The sequence below is a fragment of the Lycorma delicatula genome, chromosome 2 (assembly GCF_047948215.1).
Source record: "Lycorma delicatula isolate Av1 chromosome 2, ASM4794821v1, whole genome shotgun sequence".
Taxonomy (NCBI): domain Eukaryota; kingdom Metazoa; phylum Arthropoda; class Insecta; order Hemiptera; family Fulgoridae; genus Lycorma; species Lycorma delicatula.
Genome location: NC_134456.1, coordinates 223,732,268 through 223,757,312, shown reverse-complemented (window position 1 = coordinate 223,757,312; position 25,045 = coordinate 223,732,268). Strand labels below are relative to the sequence as shown.

Here is a 25,045-nt window from a genome sequence, read left to right as displayed (position 1 = left end):
TGGGAGTCCAGTGCGTCAATGTCTGGCTTCCTCGGTGGCATGAACATACTCATTACAGGCACGCCGGTAGATCCGCGACCCTCAGTGCTTATGAGTCACTAGCCGTCCCGATACATTTTTTTAATGAATAAACGATCTGTTACTGGGAAATTTTTTTGAGAACAATTCTCCAACAGTAATATGTAAAATATGAAAAAATGAACTCAAAAGATCCAGTTACACCTCAAATTTACGAGAACACCTAAAGCGAAAACACATAGAGTTTACGGAACTGGAATTGTACCACCATATACCCACGTTCACTTTGAAATCACTGAATGTTTCGATTCCACCGGAGACCCAAGCTGTTCAGAAAAATGCTCAAAGATTACAAATAACGAGAATAATCAGTCCATGGCATCCACATCAACTTTTGTATCTCCTCCGTTGTCTGTGTCATATTCCATATTTTCTATACATTTCACCCAGTCGTTTCTACACTATAAATCTAAACTTTTGTTTATAAAGAAAATTAATAAAATTGATAATTCAGTGGCAGAAATGATTTTTAGTACTTTATATGGGTAACCAGTTACAACTATTTTTAAAATGGAGGCCAAATATTTTGAAACCGACACTCTTACATCACTCAAAGTTAAGGCCTTCACTGGCCAAACTGTTGCTCTCAAGAAATTACAATACACTGATAGTGTTTATAAATTGAACCGATTTTATTTTTTCTTTATTATTTCCATGTTATTATTATTCTCACAAGCATAAGTTTAATAAACACAGGGGGTCCAGTCATTATTAGTAATTTATCTTCATTTAATTATTTATGTTATCTTAAGTTAATATTTTGTACTATTTTAAACGTATTAGTATTTTAAATTTGACTTAGCTAATATTACTAAATTTTATCATTATTTTGGAAGTCCATAATATGTACAACCATACATCACTATCATACTTATTTTTGTGTGATCATATGAGTCATCTTTCAACTTGTAAATAATATTTTTATATCAGTTCTGCAATGAAGTAATAAATAATTAAAACATGAGAAAAAGATTTTAGTTTTGGTAAATTCCTTCAGGTACAGAAAATATATAAAACGTTTTTCAATAAATCATTAGCAGAATGTCTTTACCATTTTTTTTTTCAAATGCAGATTTCACCATGAAATCACAGTACTGATAAAGAGCTTTATGAAATTCTGAAAAATGTTCCAGATATAACAAAATTGATCCAGATATAGTTATTGTTGATAAAAAAGTAATTCAAACAGATAATGATAGATTCAAATTGCCCTACAATTGAAAAATCAGTTGTCCCTCCAGAAATTCTCTCAGGGAAAACCAAATATGTTACAAATGCCCCAGAAATATTTCTGAACGTGGGTCACCGCCATGATAAAATAAAATAATAAGAAAGGAATGAATTACCTTCTGAAGATTTGTTTAATCTTTTTATTTCTGATGAAACTAATTTATACGTACAAAATAAATTAAACAGTGGAAAACTTACAAACATATTACAGAGTATGACGTAAAGTTGTTAATAGGTATCAGTTTACTATTGGGAATAAAACTGCTAGCTACAAGGATTATTGGATCTCAGCAGAAGATTTGTGTCAGTCAGACTATGAGTGTAAATTGCTTTGACTGGCTTGTGTCACATAGACCTCTAAATGATAACAATGACATGCAAAAACAGGAAGACCCTGATTATGATAGACTTTTTAAAGTAAGGCCTTTAAAAATCCATTTCAGTTTGTTCAAAATACAGGCAGTTGTTGAATCTATGATAAATTTCAAAGGCATATACCCATTTAAGCAATATTTTTAAAAAATCAAAAGAGGCTACAAGCAGTTGAATATAGCTGACAAAACCGGTTATAGGAGGAAATTTGAAATTAAAAAAGGGATTTTTTTTATTCTTGGACACACAATGAAGAGTTGTAATAAGAGACCATTATCATTATTATTATAATAATAATAATAATAATAATAATAATAATAATAATAATAATAATAACAATAATAATATTGTAAGTTAACAATATCAACTGTAAAACTTAAAAATTAAACAACCATAATATAAAACAAATAGAATTAATAATTAAAACTTGCAATATCACAATGAAATAGCAATAGTAAAAATCTAGATCAAAACAAAATTACAATCTGATAATAGATGCCAAATAACATAAATATACAAAACACTACAATAATAAAGTATAAGAACACAGATGCAAGGTCTTAAGAAATTACAAGGTAATCTATAAAATTGTCATATTATTTCCTGAAATATTTCTGAGGTTAGCCCTAATTTAAATTTCCGATGCAATGCTGCATAACAGACACAGTCATAAGGGATGTGGTGTAGCGTTAGTCAGCAATAGCAGCGGACCCAAAGGGTGCATCGCTCTGCATTATGAATGTCCATGATTGAGTCTAGTGTATCCTACTATTAGTAAATGGCAAATAATAACCTCTCCTCGATAGTTTTTCCTGCAGGAAGAGCTCCACGGTGACACTGTTCTTAACTGGGTGAAGTTTATTGCTGATGGTAGCATTCCATTCACTTTTCCTCCACTCATCATGAACCATCCTCTTCAGAAAACAGACAAGGTCATTCAAAACAATACGATTAGTGAAAGCAGCCTGCAAACAAGCTGCTGTTGTGGACTATCAGCATGCCCATTGGTTTAAATTATGTTATAGCTAGGGATCCAGCAGAAGTTCACACTTGTATTACATTAAATCATCGCAGAAATAACAGACTGAATCTCACAGGGAACATGTAGTCGAAAGTACAAGTTACTAATTGTCTGAAACGAACTCGTGGAATCTGAACAGAAAAGTATGTGACGATATGTTTGTAATTATATTTAAGCGTTATTAATAGCATACAGCTCTGCAACAAAACACTGACGATGCTGGTAAGGCCAAACATGTATGTTCAATGACAATAGACATGCTTTTGTAGTTTGACAACTACAAAGCACATCCAACAGAATTATCGTGTTTAGAGCCATCTTATAAACTATAGCATCTGGATTCATATTATTTAAAATAATATAAAATTCTTGTCGTAAGATAATCTGATTCGTATAACTTTTTATGATATTGACAAAAACTAAAACAGTAATTTATAAAAAAAGGGGAGTGAGAGAGCTGCCAAAGAGAATAATATTGAGATCTGTAGATAATTATATATCTATAGAAACCTAGGCGCTAAGCTGATGCTTAGCATGGCACTAGTCTGGGGTGTTCCTCATCTTGATTACGATGTGGGATGGAGAACACCATGTCAAAGGGGTTGGATAATTTGGTTGCACTTTAATTTAAGCTACATGGGAGCACATCATTCAGCTTGTCTATACCAAAGAGTTGGCTTACTACTGTTCACTAAAATACATACAACAGTGCTTGAACCAAACACACCAGTAGCACAATGGGCAAATGAATAATGGACTGCAGTGAGCATTCTCATTCGAGCGGTGGCTAGTGCAGACAAATAAGCCACACAGGGACGGACCAGAGCTTGGTAGAATCGTAACATTCATACTTGATCAGCCATCCAACGAATATTAGACAGAAGTCTCAGCATATCTAGCATTTTTACATATTTTACCTGCAGCTCCTTTAAATGTGACAATCACTGGTCAAAACAAAATCTTAAAATTCTTATCTGGGTGCATGGTTCACCACATAAAAACAGATGAGGTCAACATCTTCCCTCAACCGAGAAAAGCAGATGCATTTTGTTTTCTCTGGGAAAAGAGGCAATGTTTTAATAGATCCCTTCACAAAGATCATGGTTGTTTGCTGTGTTAATTGGTGTATTGAATTTTATGTGATAGCGATTGATTGAAGTCGTTTTCAGTAAACCAGTATTGGTCTTAGTAGCAGAAGTAACCATTCTCCTTGCCTGTGCTCAATGTTGCAATAGCAGATGTGTGGGACTTTACTTAGTCTAAAAGACCCTTTACCATTTTGGTTAGTTTTTTGTACAATGAGTATTCATTCTCTTTTTGTACATTGTTAGAGAGAGCCTGGAAGAGACTAACACCAGGTTGTACAAGATTCCTCATGCTGGGTGATTTTCTGTATTCCTCATGAGCCACAGAAAAGGACAATTTTTGCTCAGTACAGATCTTTAATACAGGCTTTTCTTCCTTATAAGGGGAATATAATCGAGACCTTGCCAAATGTGGACCTACACATTTAAACATTTTTCTATTTCAGCTCATGTACTATCATCATGTCTAGTACATCTGCAATGCGCAAAAATTTGTTCCTTCATCTAATCAATTTTGTTCTGAAAAAACTCCTGACACTGAAACAATGTCTGGGGTTTGGTATACATAATTGCACATGGACAGAGAGGTAACCAACTTTTATTCAGTCAGAGTAGAAAAAGCAAGGATGTTGGCACATCAACACCATTCTCCTTCATAATGTTCTAGACAGACATGACTGACAGCAGTAGCAACTCTTCTGTAATTTCTGGGAACTCAATGTCACGGCAAAACATCCCTTCCATGCTGAAATTTAGCGCCTTATGGGGCTTTCTTTCTTTTTTTTCTGTTTACCTCCGGAACCACCATCGGAACCACCATAAGTTATTACTTCAGAGGATGAATGAGGTTGATATGTATGAATGTAAATGAAGTTTAGTCTGTACAGTCACAGGTCGACCATAAAAGAGGTTCTGGAAACTCACTGCAAAACAACTTACAGATTGATAACACAAAGATATCTAGCTATAACTTCTAGTAATGTTATCTATTAGCTTTATCAGAAGTTAAAACTGTGTCATGATTACTTTGATTTATTTTACATATTTCAGGAGACTTTATTAGTTTGCAAATGATAAAGCTATGATTGAGGTGCAGGAGCTAACTGATAAAAGATTAACACTCTAAAAATTAATAATAGACTTACGGCCAGACTACATAATGTGGAACAACATTCCCAGTACGATGCACTAGATATTCACGGTGTACTTGAACTGCCAAATGAAAATATATGCACAATCGTTTACAAAGGTAATAATAAGATATTTACTACTTTACAACTTGATAAAATGCTTTTATAGATAACTGCTAGTGTCATCGTAAAAGGAAGGAGATTTAAAGTCCAAAACATATTACAAGTTTGTCAGGAGAGCAGAAAGGAAAATTTTTATGTGGCAGGGAATGATGAAGTTCAATTAACAATGCAATACACATTAATCTGCCTAACGACAACCCAATTTTAATTTTTTTAATGCCTCCTAGAAGGAAGTTCTGTTCAACAACCATTGTGATAATGACCAGATATTTTAATTCATTCTCATATGATTTTTAACATTTTCAAAAATAAGAGGATGTTCTCAAACCAACTGTCCTCACAGCATTCTATAAATTTTTATATCACTCAAAAAAGAAATTAAATATAATTTTTCAGCAAAAATATTATCTATTTGTTTCAAATAGATGATAGCACTTACTTATGGTATTTATTGTTAGTTTTACAAGTTAATGCATACAGATGTATAAAAAATTTAGTAATTTCATAGGAATAATGTAGAAATATATCACATGGATGATTATTTTCAATGCACATATTATATTAAATGCTATAAAATGTTGAAGTACAAAAAATTTCATTTCACTTTTGTAGTGTTAAAGATATTTACATTTAACAAACATTACTTGGATTCAATATTTCAAAAATGTGAAAAATCTGCTTAAACTTATTTTAACCTGAGGAAATATAATCCACCATTGTAATCTTGAGTAGAATAAATTGAGAGTGTGGAATAGAAATTTAGAATATTAAAAAAGTAACATTTTCTTCTCTAACCAAAGGATTTAAGAACAGCCACTATTTATCTTGGTCTTCCTTTTCATTTAAGAAATTGTTAATGGGAAACATTATTTAATAATGTTAAAAAAAGAAAAGAATTAAGCAACATATTCTGCAAGAAGGAGAAAACTAATATTGATTTAGTCCTTCACAACAAAGCTCATTCTCACACTGTCTGTTTTAACAACTGCCAAAAATACCACCGATCTGCCACATTAATAGGAATTAACTTTCAGAATAACAAAAACTCTCCAATGCAAAAGCATAAATAACACTAATTTTTCCACATCAACTACTTTTAATAATGAAATTACAGGCTAGTAAATATAAATAACTGTTAACCAAATAAATTGCAACATAATGGAAATATTTTATTCACAAAACTCAGTTAATTCAATCTCCTCCAATTTTATGTTTGTAAACAATCTTCTTCAATTTTCTCATGTTAAAATTAAGCTGTAAAAATGTTTTGTCTTTCAATGAAGTATCTATTACCTGTAAACAAATAACATAAGAAGTAGTCATATAAGTATGTTGGTGAATCTAATAATTTTAATACATAACAGATATTTTGAAGTTTTAGTTAACGATTTGACTCCATTACAAGGTGTATAGAATTTATGGCTCCTAACTTAACGAAAAAAATCAGGCACCGATGATGCAGTAGTTTGAAAAACAAAATTAAAGTAAATGTAGAAGTAATTAAAATTAACTAACAGCAAAAAACTTATAAAAAAGGGTAAATTATATTTTAAAAATGCACAAATTTATTATAAAATATAGAATGGAAATCTATAGTAACAGTCATTGTCAAGATTTTGGAAAGTTCTCAAATTGACAAAGGAAACAAGATTATCCTTTAACGTATTCATATTGCTATTTGATGCATTGAGACGAACGACTTTTAACTTTTTAATACTCTCAGTAAAATGTGATTTGTCCAAGTCTGAAAAATAAGTGGTGTCTCAGCTTTGATTTCAACGTTTAAAGTAAACCTGAAGAAACTGTTTATTTCTTCGGCTTTGGGAAGAGGATGTAGATTCTAGAAGCCAAATCTCATGAATATGGTGCAAGAGGAAACATTTTGAAATGTAGGTTGTAAAGCTTTGCAGCAACAATCTGAGATGAATGTTCAGATGCATTACCGTGGTGAAAGAATATTTTCATTTATATAATTCATGTTAAAATAGTACTTCAAAAGCAATCTGGGAAAATAATAAAAGAAGTTGGGTAAAACACATTTTGAATGAAATGCATTAGGCCAAACTTAATTTGAAAATGTTGTTTATTAGGTAGTACATTTTTAATACTATTCAAAAAACTCTGTAAAAACATAAATTATATCAAACAGGCCTGTAAAACAATTCATATTATTTGCGTATGAAAAAAATAAAAATGAAGGGCAAGAAAATGTCCTAAGTTTTAGAATAATAGGCCAAACAATTCTTCAAAATCTTTGTTTTAAATGTGCATATCACATCAATCACAATCTAGACAGTTTTTCATCAGCTGTTGGATGACCAAAAATTATTTCTTTGTATCACTTTAATCGTTCACCGGGCTTACCAGCCCGGTTCTCACCAAGTATTTTTATAAGAAGTTTGTCGACATCATCTTTCTTCTCACTATTGATTAACATGAATAGACACATTTTCTAGCTGAATTTTGTTAAAAATAATGTTTCCTTTTTTCCTTAATGAAATTTATGGTTTCTTAATCCTTTGACAATAGCAAATTTTCGATTTCTAACAGACTTTCCTACTTCAACAATCTTTTTCCTTTTTTTTTTTACAATTCTTTTGATCAAATTCCCTTCTTTAATTTTTATTGGTATTCTTCTAAACTTAATGATAAAATCAGTAACTTTGTAATACATACTTAATTGTTTAGTTTTGAAAAGATTCTAACCTAATAATACATGCATTTCTTGTTCATTCACGATTTAGGTTTCTTCTTAATTCAAAATAAAAATTTTATTGATGTATGTTCAAATGGAACAAACTCAAAACTGATTCAAATGATACACCATTCTCATCTACTATAACCTTCACACATTTGATTAACGTAAGATGTTAAAATAAAATACAATCACAACAATACATACAATTCATAATTCTTTTCCACAAGCTTCTTAAATAATTTCCAGAGTTAATTTCACCTAAATACAGTACTCTTCAAGAACCTTCATTTTTTTACATCAAAAAACTGCAGCAAAAGTGAAACAAACTCTCTTACCTAGTTGTCAAACAATACAGAATAATGCACAGCAAACAAAATATTATTTTTAAAAAACTCCACTATTCATCACCACTATCAAAAAAACAAACCACACATCGACATGCTATTTCAAAAACTTTAATTTCTTGTCTGAACAAACCTCTTATATTAGGTGCCATACCAAAAAGGTTATAGTAGGTAACTAAGCATGTTACTTGTAACTTATAAATACCGCTCTTTAAACAGGCATAGTCATTCTCAAGTAAACAATCTCATGCCAGGCGTACTAAGAAAGCGGAAGTTGCCTTCCACACTGAGCCAAACATACTGTTATATACTGGGATGCCAACATATATTTTTAAGATGGCCACTGAACAATGTGATCCACATATATGATAATGAATTCACTAAATTTATACTTCCCAAAAAAATGCATTAATGTATTCAAGTAAGATTGTTTTTTTTATATTTATTATTGTTGTTGTAACAGTAAACTCCTTCTAATTCATCATCTATCCTGTGCTTATATATTTTTTTAACATACTCTTTTATATTTTACATGGAAATTAACTTTTATATATAATATTTATGATCAAACAATAAATGAAGGTAAAATTCAGAGGTGAGCTCTCGGAACGATTTGAGATCAAAACAGGACTATGCCAAGGTGATGGGCTCTCACCAAAATCAAAACAAACTGTCTTGATTTCGCCAATACTTGGCTCTGATAAGCAAATGAAATCGACAAAGGTAAATCACAGATATATGAACTTTAATAGATTGAAAAAAATTGGCCTCAAAATATCATTCAAAAAGACAAAAATTATGCTCCAAAAACCAAAATGATTAAAAGAAGTAAACATAAATGTAGTAAAGTCAAAATAGTAACCCGATTTAACTGACTTGGAGAAATAATAACAAACAACCTAAATGAAAAAAACTTCAGTCCAAACAAGAACAAATTACCTAAAGCACAATAACTATTATCCTGGTACACCTAAAGTAAAAAGGAATATCCATAAACGCAAAAATAAGATACAACACAGTTATAAAACCGGAAGCCACAAATGCAGCAGTAACACTTCTACTTGAATGAACAATCAAAGACCCAGAAAAATGAAAGAAGAATTGGAAGAATCTGCATCAACAAAAAGTACCAGAAAGAAGGTACTAACAAAACAAAGGTGATGGTTCGTGCCTGACAACGTCATGTGTAAAGAGTTAGAACCCATCACTGATACATCTCAACTCAAAAAAACTCCAAGACAGAATGCAGATGGATCAGAGAAATAAGAGAGGATTTGAAGGAAATTGACCTTACACTAAACAGACAAGATAAAATTAAATTAAAAAATCACAGATAAAAACACTCACTTCACATGAAAGAAATACACAACATAAATATTTCAACACCTGAAAGGGCACGGAAATTGGAAAGAATGAAAGAGTACTGGGAGAACTGCAAAGCCCAAAAATTCCTATCGAAGAGACTTGGATAATTGACTGTGATCCTGTGAGATCGTAAAAGATAATAATAATAATATTTATGAAAACATTTCTTGTTTATGTATTGTATCACAATGTTATAACAACATTATGTCATAACATAAAAATGTTACGTTTATGTATTAGTTTATAAAATGACTTGATCATTGAAGTCAATTCAAACTAAAATATAATTTAATAAAATGATCATATTTTATTTAAAAGTACTTGTGTTTATGGAAAGTGACAAGTTTACATCAAAATTAAAAAGAAAATGTTATTAGAACACCTGCAATTTCAAATATTTAACAGAACAGAAGGACAATGATATTTACGCTGGATAAAGAAAGTTCTGAGTCGAATAAAACTTTTTTTTTCCAAAATATGGTACATTTATAGTCAAAACAGATGAAGTTAATAACATGAAAAAAATCGCTTTTCATTTTATACTGAAAACAATTTTCATTTAAAAGTATAGATTATAAAATTATGAAAAGAAGAAGTTATAAAAGTTTTTAACTTATTGATTTTTTTTAGAGAAATCAGACAGAATCAAAGGGTCAAACTGCTAATGTCTACAATATAAAATAATGACATATGCTTCTGAAGTGCAGGAGCTTAGTAAAAATAGTAAAAAATTTAAAAAAAAACCTTTGTCAGCTGTCGAAATTAGGAATAGTTGTTAATACCTCATCAGGAATCGGCTAGAAGTAGGTTGTCAGAGAAAGAATTAAGATGAGTGACAAGATTGTGGATGCAATTGAAAACAAAAAAACAGTTAAAGTTTTACAGATATATATGGTAGATGAGAAGATTGAATACCTGTTACATTACATTATTGGGTACCTCATAAGTGGCACAGAAGACAACCAAAGTTGTGAGGTAAAGTGGAATCTGTGAGCTAAAGCAACGAATAAATGAGAACTAGAAGAATGCGATGTGAAAAATAGACATATATGGCATACGGAATTATGATAAATGGCAAATAATTTTTGTTTAAAATAAAAATGGACTACAATAAACACTACTAGAATGAATGAAAGCCCATTCGTAAGAAATACATGTAAAGTTCAAAATAAGAAAAAAGAATTCAGACACAAAAGTAATATTGAGTGTGATGTTAAAGTCACATTCAGTATTACTATCCTCATTATTATCCTCATGAATGCAGGATTATGCATTATATATATATTACTCAAATTGATAAAAAAGAAGGAATATAGAAAAACAGTGTAAACATACAGCAAAAAAAAATGTAGGGTTATGTTTCTCTGAAATTCAAAAACTATTCTTCCCTAATTTTCCTCTGAAATTACTTTGATTATTAGAATAATATAATAAAAACACAATTCTAGACAATAATTATGACAAAAGAAAGGCTGAAAAACTGTCTATGTATCCTGTATTTTTTTTAATTATACTTTTTAACTGAAGTTATATGAAAAAATCTGATATGAACACCACATGACTTTCTTGTATGCCTATTAAATTATGTATACACATTTTTTTTTAAAATGAAAAGTACATAAACTTTTATTTTATTAATAACGTCTGATATATTTACATACTCTTTTTTTATTGTCATTTAATTATTATTTATTGTAAAACTTTTTTTATTATCAGATGTTAATAATTATTAACAAATCAATACATTTAAATTAAAAAAAGGAGACGAAGTTTGATGCTAATCGATATACTTCCCCTTGTAAGATCCAAATAATTCATTAATTAAAATTTTATTTGGCTATAACACTGGAACTGATGAAAATAAGTACCATTTATGATATACTGTTGAGAAGCTCTCAATGAAGGCTTATTACTGCATTTAAAAAAAGTACAAAATCCAAATTTTTTTTTTATTTTGGGTTTTTTTGGACACTTCTGGTTCATTCGATTACAATCAAAAGAGGATGTGCACAACTAGACATTACAACAGTCCTAAATCCAAAATTTCAACATCCTACAGCTAATCGTTTTTGAGTTATGCGAGATACATACGTAACATAGAGACATCACGCCGAAACTAGTCCAAATGGATTGAGGGTTGGTCAAACGGATATTTCTTTGAAATCTGAAAACCGAAATTTTTGTGATCACAATACTTCCTTTACTTCATATAAGGATGTAAAAATATTACAAGACCTTTATAGAGATCTGGAAGACCAGCAAAAACTGCCATTCATCAACAGCTTGTCAACATCAGGATGAAAGAACTATCAGAACATTGGATGACAGCCCTCATCCACTCGCTAAACAAAAATGCAGACAAAAAACCCTAACTAGTTGTTAGGGTTAGACACAACCCTCACTCCTAGAAGCAACAAACATTTTTCAAGAATCATCCTCAACATGATCGGTTTACACTTTGAGAAAGAACTAAAATACCATGGAGGTTTCAGACTCTGTAGGAGCTGTCCAGACCAGATTACTCTCAAGCTAATAATGGATTACAACAGAAAAAAAAGTATAGACATGGTGATAATGTTTGTAGACTTCACGAAAGCATATGACTGTATGTAAGTCAAAAGTGAAATTCAGAGGTGAACTCTCAGACCTAATTGAAATCAAAACAGGACTGCACCAAGGCAATGGTCTCTCACTGCTACTATTGCTACAACTTTGCTCTGGAAATAATAATGAGGGACTGGCTCAAAAATGCCCCTAAAAGTAAATATAGGCCGAAAAATCAAAACGACAGTCTTGGTTTCGCTGTCAAATCACATTGATGAAGTTAAAACACAGATATTAGAACTTCAAAAAATTGCAAATAAAACTTACCTCAAAATGCAAGACAGAAATTGTGTCTCGGAAAAACCATCGCAATTGAAATAAGTAAACATAAACACTAATAAAGTCAAAATAGTAACCCAATTTAAATTACTGAGAGAAATAATAACCAACAACCTTAGTGAAAAAAATTTCAATCCAAACAAGAAGCTCTGTGATGGATTTTGTGTCAGGAATACTTCAAATTAAATATCAGGAAGCAAGGGGGTGAGAGACAGCTCTGTACAAAGCTGCCATTCACCCTTGCTTGCACGGGTGGGTGGTGATGTTGAAATGTGGGGATTTTCGAGCCCCTGACTAAAGGACTAAGTCCTGGCAGGGACACTCCTTTGGGGGGTCCCCATTAGAAGTGAAGCGCAAGGACAGAGTCTTGCTTGTTAGATGATGGAGGCTGGGAATGGCATAGCTGGGCCTGGCATTTCCCTCACCTGGCAATTAGAGGTGAAGGCACTTCCCAGAACCGTATTAATGCGTAATTGCAGATCCGGTTCCAGGAGGCAGGGTTAAATTTAGAAAAAAAAACAAGAACCAACTACCTAAATCACAAAAATTAACCTGGTACACTACAGTAAAAAAGTCTATCCATAAATGCAAAAATATGACAATACAACACAGTTATAAAACTGGAAGCCACATACGCAGTGGAAAAATTCTTCCACCTGAACGAACAATCAGAGACTGACAGACCCCAGAATATTGAACAAAGAATTGGAAGAATCTGCATCAACAAAAAATACCAGAAAGACGGGCGGTGGTAAATCGTGCCCAACAAAGTCCTGTATAAAGAGTTAGAACCCATGAGTAAGAGTTGACTAGATAGGATTTTTGGACGCATCGTGAGGATGCAAGATTAAGAGGCTTCTTAAACAGTTTGCACAGTACAATCTCGACTCAAAAAACACCAAGACAGGATGCAGATGGATCAGAGAAATAGGAGAGGATCTGAAGGAAATTGATCTTATACTTTTTTGAGAAAATTTTTTTTGTATTACTTATATGTAACAAATTTGCAAAATTAAGGTTTTTTTCTAAAATGTCTCTGAAGAAAATCAAAATTGATTTTTTCACAATATCCACATGACAAATTTTAAAATAAAAATTAATGTGATCAATGCCCCTATACAGAAATTTGATCCAAATTTTAAGAAAATATGTTTGTCAATTCTGAAATATAAGGCCAAAAGAAGTATGACTGACATACGTACACATATTTTTGATCTACATGAATTTGTTGGACCCTAAAACATAGTACAGATTTGTAAATAACTTTATACCCAAATTTTGTCATGCTTACCATATTTTCCCCTTTATGTAGCTATTCTAGCTGTACTCACCAGGAAAGTAAAAAAAGAATTAAAACTATACTTGCTGAATAGAGAACCTCCTCTCCTTTCTTTAAATCAGTTCATAAAATCCGTAAAAAAGATAATGGATGTACAAAATATATACTAATGTTACAAATGTAAAAAAACCCTAATATCTTAATAAAGGTTAAGTTACTTTTATACAGATTTGAATACTAGACAATTGATAAAGATGTATTTTGGTAGCTGGGGTTTAATTAATTACACATCTCAAGAATGGTTGGCCTGAGTCTGTATAAGAATACATCTGATTTACATATCATTCTCATCTCATCTCATTGAGCCATTGAGTTATTTATTGTTCATAAGTTGAACATATTGCAACAAACAAATTAGGAATTGAAAATTAAATAAAAAATAAATTACTTTATGATTTTGTATACGGTTCATTTTTACATTCATTACTAGAAGAATCACAACTGGATGTAATTAGAAAAAAATGATATATTTATATAGCAAAAAAGAACATTAAAATTAAATTACTTTAAAAAAATTCTAATTTTTCTTTTATATACATTCATTAATTTGCTTCCAAGTATTATGTATATTACACACAATCAATTAATACTATACGAGTAATGGTTAAAAATAAATTATTAAAAAGCAATATGTTATTGTGTTAAATTATTTTAAAAATAGCTAAAAAAAAATAATAAAAAATGTTTCAATGTTACAGCATGTTACATGTTATCTTACAAAGGAATATTAATAAATTAAATAACAAAACTTAGTTAAAAAAAAAATGCATACGCAATAGAACAAAAAAAAGAAGTTATCAATCAAGATCAATAACACATTTATTTTTATAACTGTTACCTGATTACCCCCCTGTTTATGACATGTCCATAAACCGACAGCTTTATGAAGATCTTTTGGTTTACATGCCGAATCAATACACATGTTTGAGATTTCATTATTGATCTTAATAAAAACAACAACATAAAAATAACACATCACAATAATAGTAAAAAAAAAATAAATAAATAAATAAACAAACTAACCACTAACAAAAAACGAAAAGCTATAATAAATATGTGAAGTATATTCATAATACACCCCAAATTTTTCAACTTCATATTTTTACTGCACTTCATATCATTTGATGCAAAATAAGCAGAAAAACGATCAACAAACTATCTCATAGAAAAGAAAAAATTTCTGCATATACAAAGGCCACCAGAAAAGTTTTGAAATATGAAGGAACAAATCACAAATTAGTGCGTGTTTACAGGTCCTAACCTGCATTGTATCCACTCTAGTTACTGTCTTAATGTCATTTGTTTTTTGGCTATGTTTGTGAAAAGAGATAGTAATGTCGCTGTGGTCGAATACTGAATTCTGAGCAATTTTATTTGTAGGTTAAGTGTTGATAGGTGTTTAGAGGAAATGACTCCTGTGCTTGGAGAAGACTGCCCTCTTTGTACAACATTTAGATGGTACAGAGAGTTTGAAAGAAGAAATTTCAGCCTGAAGGACACTTCAAGGTCAGGTCGACCATATTTGTCTGTGACAGAGGGAAACATTGCTGCAATACGAAAAATGCTTGAGACAGGTGTGTGGTCTATCACCAATTAAAGATGTCCTTAGGTATTAATACATCAGCAGTTCATGCATTTTGTGAGATTACATTCAGATTAGAAAGTTTTGTACCCTCTTTTTTTTTCTTTTTGTTTAACCTCCGAGTCCACATTTAAGCATTACTTGTGACAGTATGAAACTTGGCTGTACTATAATGATGGCGCAACCAAGGCTCAGAACAAAGTGTAAGGGTTGACAGTTGAAGAGAACCCCCCCATGGTTGTTGAAAAATCCAATTGGTGAAGAAGGCTTTAATTTTAAGTGTGATAAGAATATTAGATTATGTTGTGTCAGAAATTTAGAAGATAGTTACAGGGAATTAGTAACAGAGAAAGCCTGTCTAACATTGACAAAGCTCTCAAGAATCTGCATCCAAACTCAAAGATGGACACATTGTTTCTTCACTATGATAACCCTCCAGCATACCACTCCAAAGTTTGCTCTGAACATTTGTCCAGAACTGGAATAAAACTGTTAGAGCATCCTCCCTTCAGTTCTGACCTCACTCTGTGTGAGTGCTCTGTCCCCCCCCCCCCTACAACTGCCATGAGTGAAAAATTGACTGAAAGGGAGGGATTTTATGAACGATTATGACCTCCTAAGGGCTTGGGACAATGAGTGTGCTCAGATCACTGATGAAACATTTTAGGGTTTCTTTGAAGACTGGTTACAAAGGGTGGAAAATTGTGTAATGTGTGGTAGAAATTATTTTAAAGAATTATAAAAAAAATAAGGATGTATTGCAAAACTTTCCTAGTGCCCTTTATAGAAGAGCTAGAAGATATTCAAAGGCGTAAAAGAAGTTAGGAATTACGAGAGATTACAAAAAAATATATATAAAATTATTTGAATCTGTAGGATCTTATGTGAAGTGACTAATTACGAGGAAGTGTAAACAATTTGGAATTTTTTCTGTGTTTTTTTATACCGATAAAATAATTGTACCAGAGATTTTTATTTTGAACACACCTCACATATATATTATATATACATATGATTCATGAAATGTTACATCCATTCCAAGAATGCATTCATGGAAATCATTTGAAGTAAAAAATTCATCACATAAAAATATGTTTGAAAATGCTTGCATAGCTATTGAAACTTTTCCCCCTAATTCTAGTCTAAAGATAAAGTAATAATGCTAGATTCAAATTCTTGAAACATATAATAAATGGCAAACCTAATGATTTTATTCTGATATTTGAATGATTCTTTTAAATAGTCCCATAACTATACCTAATATAGTTTCTAAGAAAATTATAGTAAAACAAAATTTTGAGCTTAACTAAAAATTTTTATTAATACTTAGAAGTTTTTGTATTAGAAAAAAAACATGCTGTTTAGTTTTCACTAAATTTGTTAAATTACAAATAAATAAACTTTTTAACAAAATTTATCTGATTTTAATTCTAAGACAATTGATATAAATAAATCAAAACAAAAATCAACATTATTAATAAATATTTAACCAGCCAAGAATAATAATTGGTTTAAACCTAAATACATTTAAATACAAATATTGATGAAAATGAACTGAAAAATTATTTTTAATAGTACAATTGTAATTAAGTTCAAATGAATCGTCATATTTGATTGAGTTTATCCAATTTGTGTTTATCATCATCATCATCATTATTTGGTATTTTGCCTAGTGGAAGGTCCCTTAATCCATTGCTGTCTCCAACCATTTCTGTTTCAAGCCTTCTCCTTCATTCTCTTATAGTTTACAATCCTTACCTCATCTGATTAACTTAATCCTTCTTCTTCCTTGCTCCCTTTTTCCACATATTGACCCTTCAGATGCAGTTACAAAGACTCCAGTTGCACTGAGTGTGCTTTAATATTTAAAACTATATTAAGTAATCCATAATAACAATTGTAAAGTGTAAAGTAACATTTAGTATCTGAACACCTTCAAAAAATGCTAAGGTTACGTACATCTCACGCTAAAGTATAATATTATCTCTTGAGCCTCACTCAAAAAAGTCACAATGAATTTTCAAGACGCAAACGTGCAATCAAATCATCAGGGTCCATAAGTATGAAGAAGTGTGTGTTGTCCCATATTTAGAAAATTAAAATTGTTCAACTTATCCTTTGCTTATATTTATAAATATAAGCAATCTTTGCTAAAAAAGAATGATCACTTATTTTTAAGAAAATAATATTATCCAGTTCTAATCTAATCAGACAAAAGGAAGTGTTTTCATATAACTCAACATAACACTTTGGCTTATGAGAAAAGGCATAAGTTTCTGTTATTTTTAATAAATTTCTGAACCATCTTTAAAAACATCTACAACCAATTTATAAAAGTAATTTTTTTTTCTTTTACAAAAATATTATTATCATGTTGACAACATAGTCCTTTGAAGACCACTGCACGTTTTTTTTTGTCAGGTTCAGTTTTATGTTAAAAAGACCAACTGACAATTTTGCCTCAATCTTATTTTATGCAAGAAAGATGACTGGCAAAATTTTGTCAAGTGTCAAAATAACGTTTGGACAGATCGCATGTTTGGTTATCATGGAGACATGGCAGTCCACTTGATAGAGGGTATGTTTGTTGTTGTTTAAAGTCACATATGAAAATTAATATTCAGATTGTAAACAAAAATAATTATTTTGAACAGCTATTAATGTTTTTATTTTTACAGAACATTCAATTGTTTGTTGCGTAATACGTAAATGTCATTCGTTTGTTATTGTTTTTACTCAGCCATGAAACCACATTTTGTTCAGTGTGAAAAGGAATGCTTTATTTTATTTATTTTGTTTTTTTACAATCCTGTATTTATTGTCATGTTGTATAGTACGTAGATGAGCCGAGAAGATTGCATGCTTATTGTTTTTAGTTTTTTGTGACGTTCAAATCGTAATATTATACTTATTTCATCTTAGTGTTTAGTTTTCTTTTTTCAGGCAATATTTATTAACGAGTTGCTATAATAGGCAAAATGTGAGATACATTTTGACCACCGAGTGAAATTGATTGGGAACTTAAGAATGTTCAACCTGATAGTGATTTGTGTACAGACAGTTCTAAAAACTTAACAAAAAGTAAAAATTTCTAAACAAAATTTACTAAGTTGACTAAAATTTATCAATTTCTTGACAAAAATCATGAAATTTTCAGGTTTAACACAAAACAGTACAACAATTCTAAAAGTCATGATTCCTATAGTAAAATAGTTTCTTGATTTTCAAGTTGTGACTTGAAACTAATTTTTTCATTTATTTTTTATTTATTTTTTTTGGGTTCATTAATCTTTAGAAAATTTTTTGAATAAGATATGACCATAAAAAATATTTCTAGTTGGTTTTCCAACAATTTAAAAAAAGCTAATAAGTATCAATAATAAAAAGATTCATAAATTTTGACCACAAGTTTACAAGCAAGTCACCATAAGACACTGTGCAATTTTTTTTACCAAAAATAATTTAAGACTGGAATAAAATGTTCAGCATTTTAAAAAAAATTAGGGTTCAAATACAGATATAGAAGAACAATTGCTAACATTTACAGGAATCAAACAACAACAGTAATAATTCAAGAACATAAGAAAGAAGCCGTAATAAAGAAGAGAGTTTGACAAGGATATTCCCTATCCCCGTTACTTTTTAATCTTTACGCAGAACTAGCAGTTAATGATGTTAAAGAACAATTTAGATCTAGAGTAACAGTACAAGGTGAAAAGATAAAGATGCTACGAATTGCTGATGATAACGTAATTCTAGCTGAGTAAAAAAGATGTAGAAGAAACGATGAATTTCATGGATGAAGTCCTACGCAAAAACTACCGCATGAAAATAAACAAGAACAAAATGAAAGGAATGAAATGTAGTAGAAATAATGAAGATGGACCACTGAATGTAAAAATAGGAAGAGAAAAGATTATGGAAGTAGAAGAATTTTGTTATTTAGAAAGTAAAATGACTAATGATGGACGAAGCAGGAGCGATATGAAATGCTAAATAGCAGTGGAAAAAATGAGCCTTCAATAAGAAATATACTTTGTTTACATCAAAAATTAATTTAAACATCAGGAAAACATTTTTTAAAGTATATATTCGGAGTGTAGCTTTATATGGAAGTGAAACTTGAATGATTGGAGTACCTGAGAAGAAAAGATTAGAAGCTTTCAAAATGTGGTGCTATAGGAGAATGTTAAAATCAGATGGGTGGATAAAGTGACATATGAAAAGGTGTTGCGGCAAATCGATGAAGAAAGAAGCATTTGGAAAAATATAGTTAAAAGAAAAGACAGACTTATAGGCCACATATTAAGGCATCCTGGAATAGTCGTCAGGTAGAAGGAAAAAATAGTGCAGACAGGCAACATTTGGAATATGTAAAACAAATTGTTAGGGATGTACGGTGTAGGGAGTATATCGAAATGAAACAACAAGCGCTAGATAGGGAATCTTAGAGAGCTGCATCAAACCAGTCAAATGACTGAAGACAAAAAAAAAATCATTTAAGCATGGGATTTTTTAAAAATATCTCCAAATGTAGTCTGATTCTTAAAGGGTTAATTAGAATATTTAAAAAAACTTGAATGTTGTATATTCTATTTAACATGTACATTATAATATGTGCTCAAATAACTTTCATTAAAACCATCTGAATTTTCTATTTTGTAATAGTTTAATATTATTTCAAGCATTTAAATTTTTAATTTATTTATATGGACTTTGATCACGAATATTTTTTATTATTTTATAACTGCTTATATATTTTTTTTATTACTGTTCTGATTAAGGTTTTACCATGGTCTCCCTTGATCCATCTAGGCAAATGCTGGGACAGTTCCCAGCATGTATCTGTGTTGGCAAATCTACTCATTCCTAATTTTATCTTTATATTAAGGTCTAATTATAATAAAAGATTTATTTATACATGAATAAGATGTAGTTGTAAAAATGTAAGTTAACATAGAGATATTACATTACATTCAGTGAAGATAATTTACTAATAGATATTTATTCGGTGAAAGTACGATAGATACTTTTCTTTTACTAATAAAACACCCAATAATATAATTCTAATATTTTTTTTAAACACATTCTCCCAAATTTAGATCAGTATGCTAAATAAAAGTATTATCTGCATTTGTTTTTCATTTGATTTTGTTTACATATCAATTTTCTCAGAATAAAGACAAACATAAATTTCAGTAATTTATTTATAAATTAACCAAATTTAATAATGAATTTAAATACCTGTTATTTCAATCAATTTTTAAGTTTAATAACAATTTTCTCAGAAAATACTTATAGTTCCAGGGCCGATTTAAAAAAAAATCAAATAACATATAAAACAATTAATTTGTTCTATAAGTCCCAAACATTTTTTATATATCATTATTTCATTTCTGAAGGATAATTATAAAAATAAAATATTTAAATATATTTTTTTTTTAAATGACTCCTGTAGTGAAAGTAAAATTTCATGAATCACATTGTATGTTATTAGTATTAAAAGTAAACACATAAAATACAACCAACTAAGCACATTATAATATTTATATAAAGAGTATTCCTGAGTCACTTAGAAATGCTGCTGATGCATTTTGACTGCTGCCATCTTATAGCAACTGAAAAAAAGTAATTAAATGAGAAAAAAAACATCAAAACTGGATCATCGTCATCACCATTTACATGCATGTAAATATGCACATACCTGATTTCCTCCCATTTTGTGGCACAGATATAATCCGACTGGTTTATGGAAATCACCCTTTCTGGCTGCTGAATCAATACAAGTCTTGCCCCCATATCCAAGATTACGCACCTATTTAGTAAATATAACTTAAAATATTATTTTACATAGAAATAATCAGCAATAAATGTTCACTCCACAGTAAAAATATTAGATACATAGTACAGAAAAATACCATGAATAATAATTAAAAAAATATTCCATCACTATTTCTAAATACAAGATCTGAATTTTACATAATAAAACTAAAAGTGACATTTAAAAAAATATAATTAACTGAAATTTACAGGCAATGTACAAACTAGAATAAGTGTAAAAAAAAAATACACTGGTTTAAAAAAAAAATTCTGGCCTTACATAGGTGCCAAATTTTGAGGCCTATCAATAAACAAAATATAAATCTATCCCTGAGCACTAAAGTGGATTGATAGCAAAGAAGTATAATGAGGATATTTTGAAGTTCATATCACTATAACGAATGCCTCAATGCTGGCACCGATGATGAATGAAGCGAAGCCTATCATACTTAGCTTTCATAAAAAAAAAAGATCACAGTTATATTTCCAAATTAACAATTTCTACAATCTTTATTTTCAAAAGAAAATAAAATCTGTTGATTTCTTTAGTGGTCCAATAACATTTTACTGACAACTTACTTTTTTAAATCTAAAATATTTTTAAGTTTTTTAATTTTGAATTCTATTGAATTATTTTATTCTCACTTGAATATGAATAACATAAGACCAAGAGTGTCTTTTGATGTCACCAATTCCAAGCCAGGGACCTCATCTTGCAAGCAAAGAAGAAGTACAGAAGGGAGTATAGACTTTAAAGAAAAAATTTGGGTCGATCGGTCTCTAAATGTAATACCCACCCAATTATAGGGCACCTGACTTAAAAGGAAAAAGTGAAACTGGTCAGTGGTTTAAATGAAAGAAAATACTCCCTGTGACAAAGAGGGCAGAGGAGATTAGGAGAGCAAACCCTGAAAGAAAAGTCTGCAAACTTGGAGGTAATAAGGTAATTCTAACAACAGAATAAACCTACACAGCATTCACAATGTGCTCAGGAGATTTTGTTGTTGTTATTGGCAGGAACCAAAACAGCCTCAAAGTAAATCAAGAGAGGATTGCATAGTAATTTATCTAATTCCTGGAACAGACAGAAATACTCAATTCATGATCTGAAGAAGAACACTGATTATTAATTTATTTCGATTATCATTTAACCAATCAAATGTACATCTTTGTTCCATTTTTTTGTTCCTATGCTAATTTTTTTTAACTCAAAGTATTAACTGAATTCTATATTTTCAATTATTTACTTCAAGAATTCTAGATTTTTTTGATTGATTCTCTTTCAAAAAAAAAAACACCTTCATGCATCATGAAATCAATCCATTTCAAATCTTATGTATCAATCTACTTTTCAAAATTTTCACGTAATACAAGGGATGTTCAATAATTAATGAGACAAAAAAATGGTTCATTCAACGACAATGAAACTTTTTGAGGGTCAAGTTGGCAACCTTGGGAACACATTTAACCAGCCGTTTGATCATAATTAATCTAAATATAACTCTTTTGTTGATTACAGAATGTCAGCTTGGCTTGAAACATGTATACCAGAAGAGCAATGTTCAGTGGTAAGATTTATAGGAAATTGTGCTAAAATTCCTTGATTACATTGAAACCGCTTCAAACTGTACTTAGAAATGTTTATTTGTTCATGCTTTTTATTCAGTTGTATTGCGTTTTGCTGCAGCCATTGTGGCAAATACAGATGGCAAAACTGCTGCACATGCTTCAGTATTCACGTAAATAACATTCATGTGAAATATGATTAATTTCATTAATTTGAGATGATTTCATATGATTAATTTGAGATGTGAAGATTAATTTTAGACATCTCAAATTAGCAATTTCATTTGCTTATAATCTTCTAACCTCCTCACTATCTCATGGATTTTTTTTATAGGTATCAGTTTTATCTATTAAGTACGTCTTGTAATTTTTAATTTCTCTTTTTTTATAAAAGATGAATGCTGTAACAAAATATTTCATATTTATTTCTTCTTCTTTTTTTTATTTCCACTCTTTTTAAAAACTTAATTCAAATTCTCTACAGTTTTTAATTTAAGAATAAAAACAATTATAGCAATAGACAACATCTTTTCTTTCAGATATTACCAAATCAGAACTTGTTTTTCCTATCCTTCGATTCCTTCCTTAATACATAATTCTACAAAAAAATTGTGGTTGTTAATTTTTGTCATACATTCCTTTGTTCTCATAACATTTTAAAATTTCTTATCATTTATTTTAAACTCTTATCAGTGCTGTTTATTCTGTACACTGATAACCAGATCACAAAATAACTACTATTCTGCAGGAGTACACACTTTATAACTCATGGTATACATCTACAGCTAAACTGCATCATTACAATCCCAGGATGAAGTATATCTAGTTAACAATCACATATTGTGATTATGCATACCTAAATGCATCCCTGCTTGTGTATACCTAAATTGGTATTAAGAAATGAATCCTTTTTTAATTAAATATTATCACAAGAAGTAGCCATATAGATTATTGAATTACATACATTAGCATAACAAAAACTAAAATAAATGATAAACTCCTCCATATAGTAACAGTAAATCTCAAACAGCTTGCCACACCTTTTATTATATCTGTACATGATTATGATTGTAACAAAGGTTTAAAATTATAAACTGGCATGTCTAATAGTTTAATAGTTTAATATCTATCTAATCGTCTAATAGTTTTAAAATATCTACAATAAGAGGTTTGTTCAGAAAATAACTGAACATCTTTAATTATGCACCAATGGAGATATTTAGTGACTGTTCTGCATAACCTCCTCTGTAACCACATGTTTTTGGATTATTGATACTCATTTCATTTTCATGTTATTCTTATTTGAATGCAACATATTTAAGTGTTAGTAGCGATTTTTGTAATATGTGATTTTTTGACGATTGAACTTTTGTTTCAATTTTGTAGCCGTAAATTCAGATTTTGTCTCCCACTATGATCCTTTGCATGAATTGTATCATCATCATCGGCTTGTTCAAGAAGTAGCTGACAAATGTTCTTTCTGTTGTTCGGTCATCAAACAAGAGGAACAAACTTTGCTGCGACTCAATGCATGTTCAATTTTTCAGTCAAAATGTCATGGCATGATCTGAATGAGATGCTAACCTCTTTTGCAAGTCCTCTGACAGTACAAAATTTGTACCCACCAGATTGTTGACTTTCTAAATGCGGGTGTTATCAGTTGAAGTTGAAAGCCTTCCTGGTCGAGGGTCATCTTCAATCAACTGACAACTACTTTCAAATCATAAAAACCATTTGTGTAAGATCACCATTTCAGTATTTGTTCAAAAGTTGAAACGTTTCTGTGAACATTTTCCCCGGTTTCACACAAAACATTATGTTCTATCATTGCTGCCGAAAATCACTACTAACACTTAAAGATGTTGCACTCAAATAACAATAACATGAAAATTAAATGAAATATCAACAATCCACGAACATATGATTAAAGAAGAGGTTATGCGGAACACAATGATGCCAACCAAATGTCACTAAATATCTCTACTGGTGCGTAAACAAAAATATTTAGTTATTTTCTGAACAGACCTCGTATTATAGATATAATATTATTTAGATGTTATTATAGGTATATTCACACACATTTACTTTACAAGTTCCTGGAATAATTAATTAATGTTAGAAATAATTATCAAGAGGAAAATTATTCTTTAATAGATTAAAAGTATTTATGATGTTAAACTATGGTTGGTGTTGCATTTCCATTCCTTGTAAAATAATAACGCTTACATGTTTATGTAATGCAAATTTGACTAACATACTGTACATTTTGTAATATAAATTTGATTACTTTTCTTAACATATCTTATTATCTATAGAAACTAATCAGAATAAATGGTTTTAAATAAATATGACAAAAAAAGTGGGAATTCTCTTATAAGACAATTCACGTTAGATTCATTCATACAATTA

At 30.2% G+C, this 25,045-nt stretch overlaps 1 pseudogene; it reads right to left on the bottom strand.

The window, feature by feature from the left end:
* Positions 1-5,851: 5,851 nt before the first annotated feature.
* LOC142320074 (putative polypeptide N-acetylgalactosaminyltransferase 9) overlaps positions 5,852-25,045 on the bottom strand; it is a 28,117-nt pseudogene continuing 8,923 nt past the window's right edge.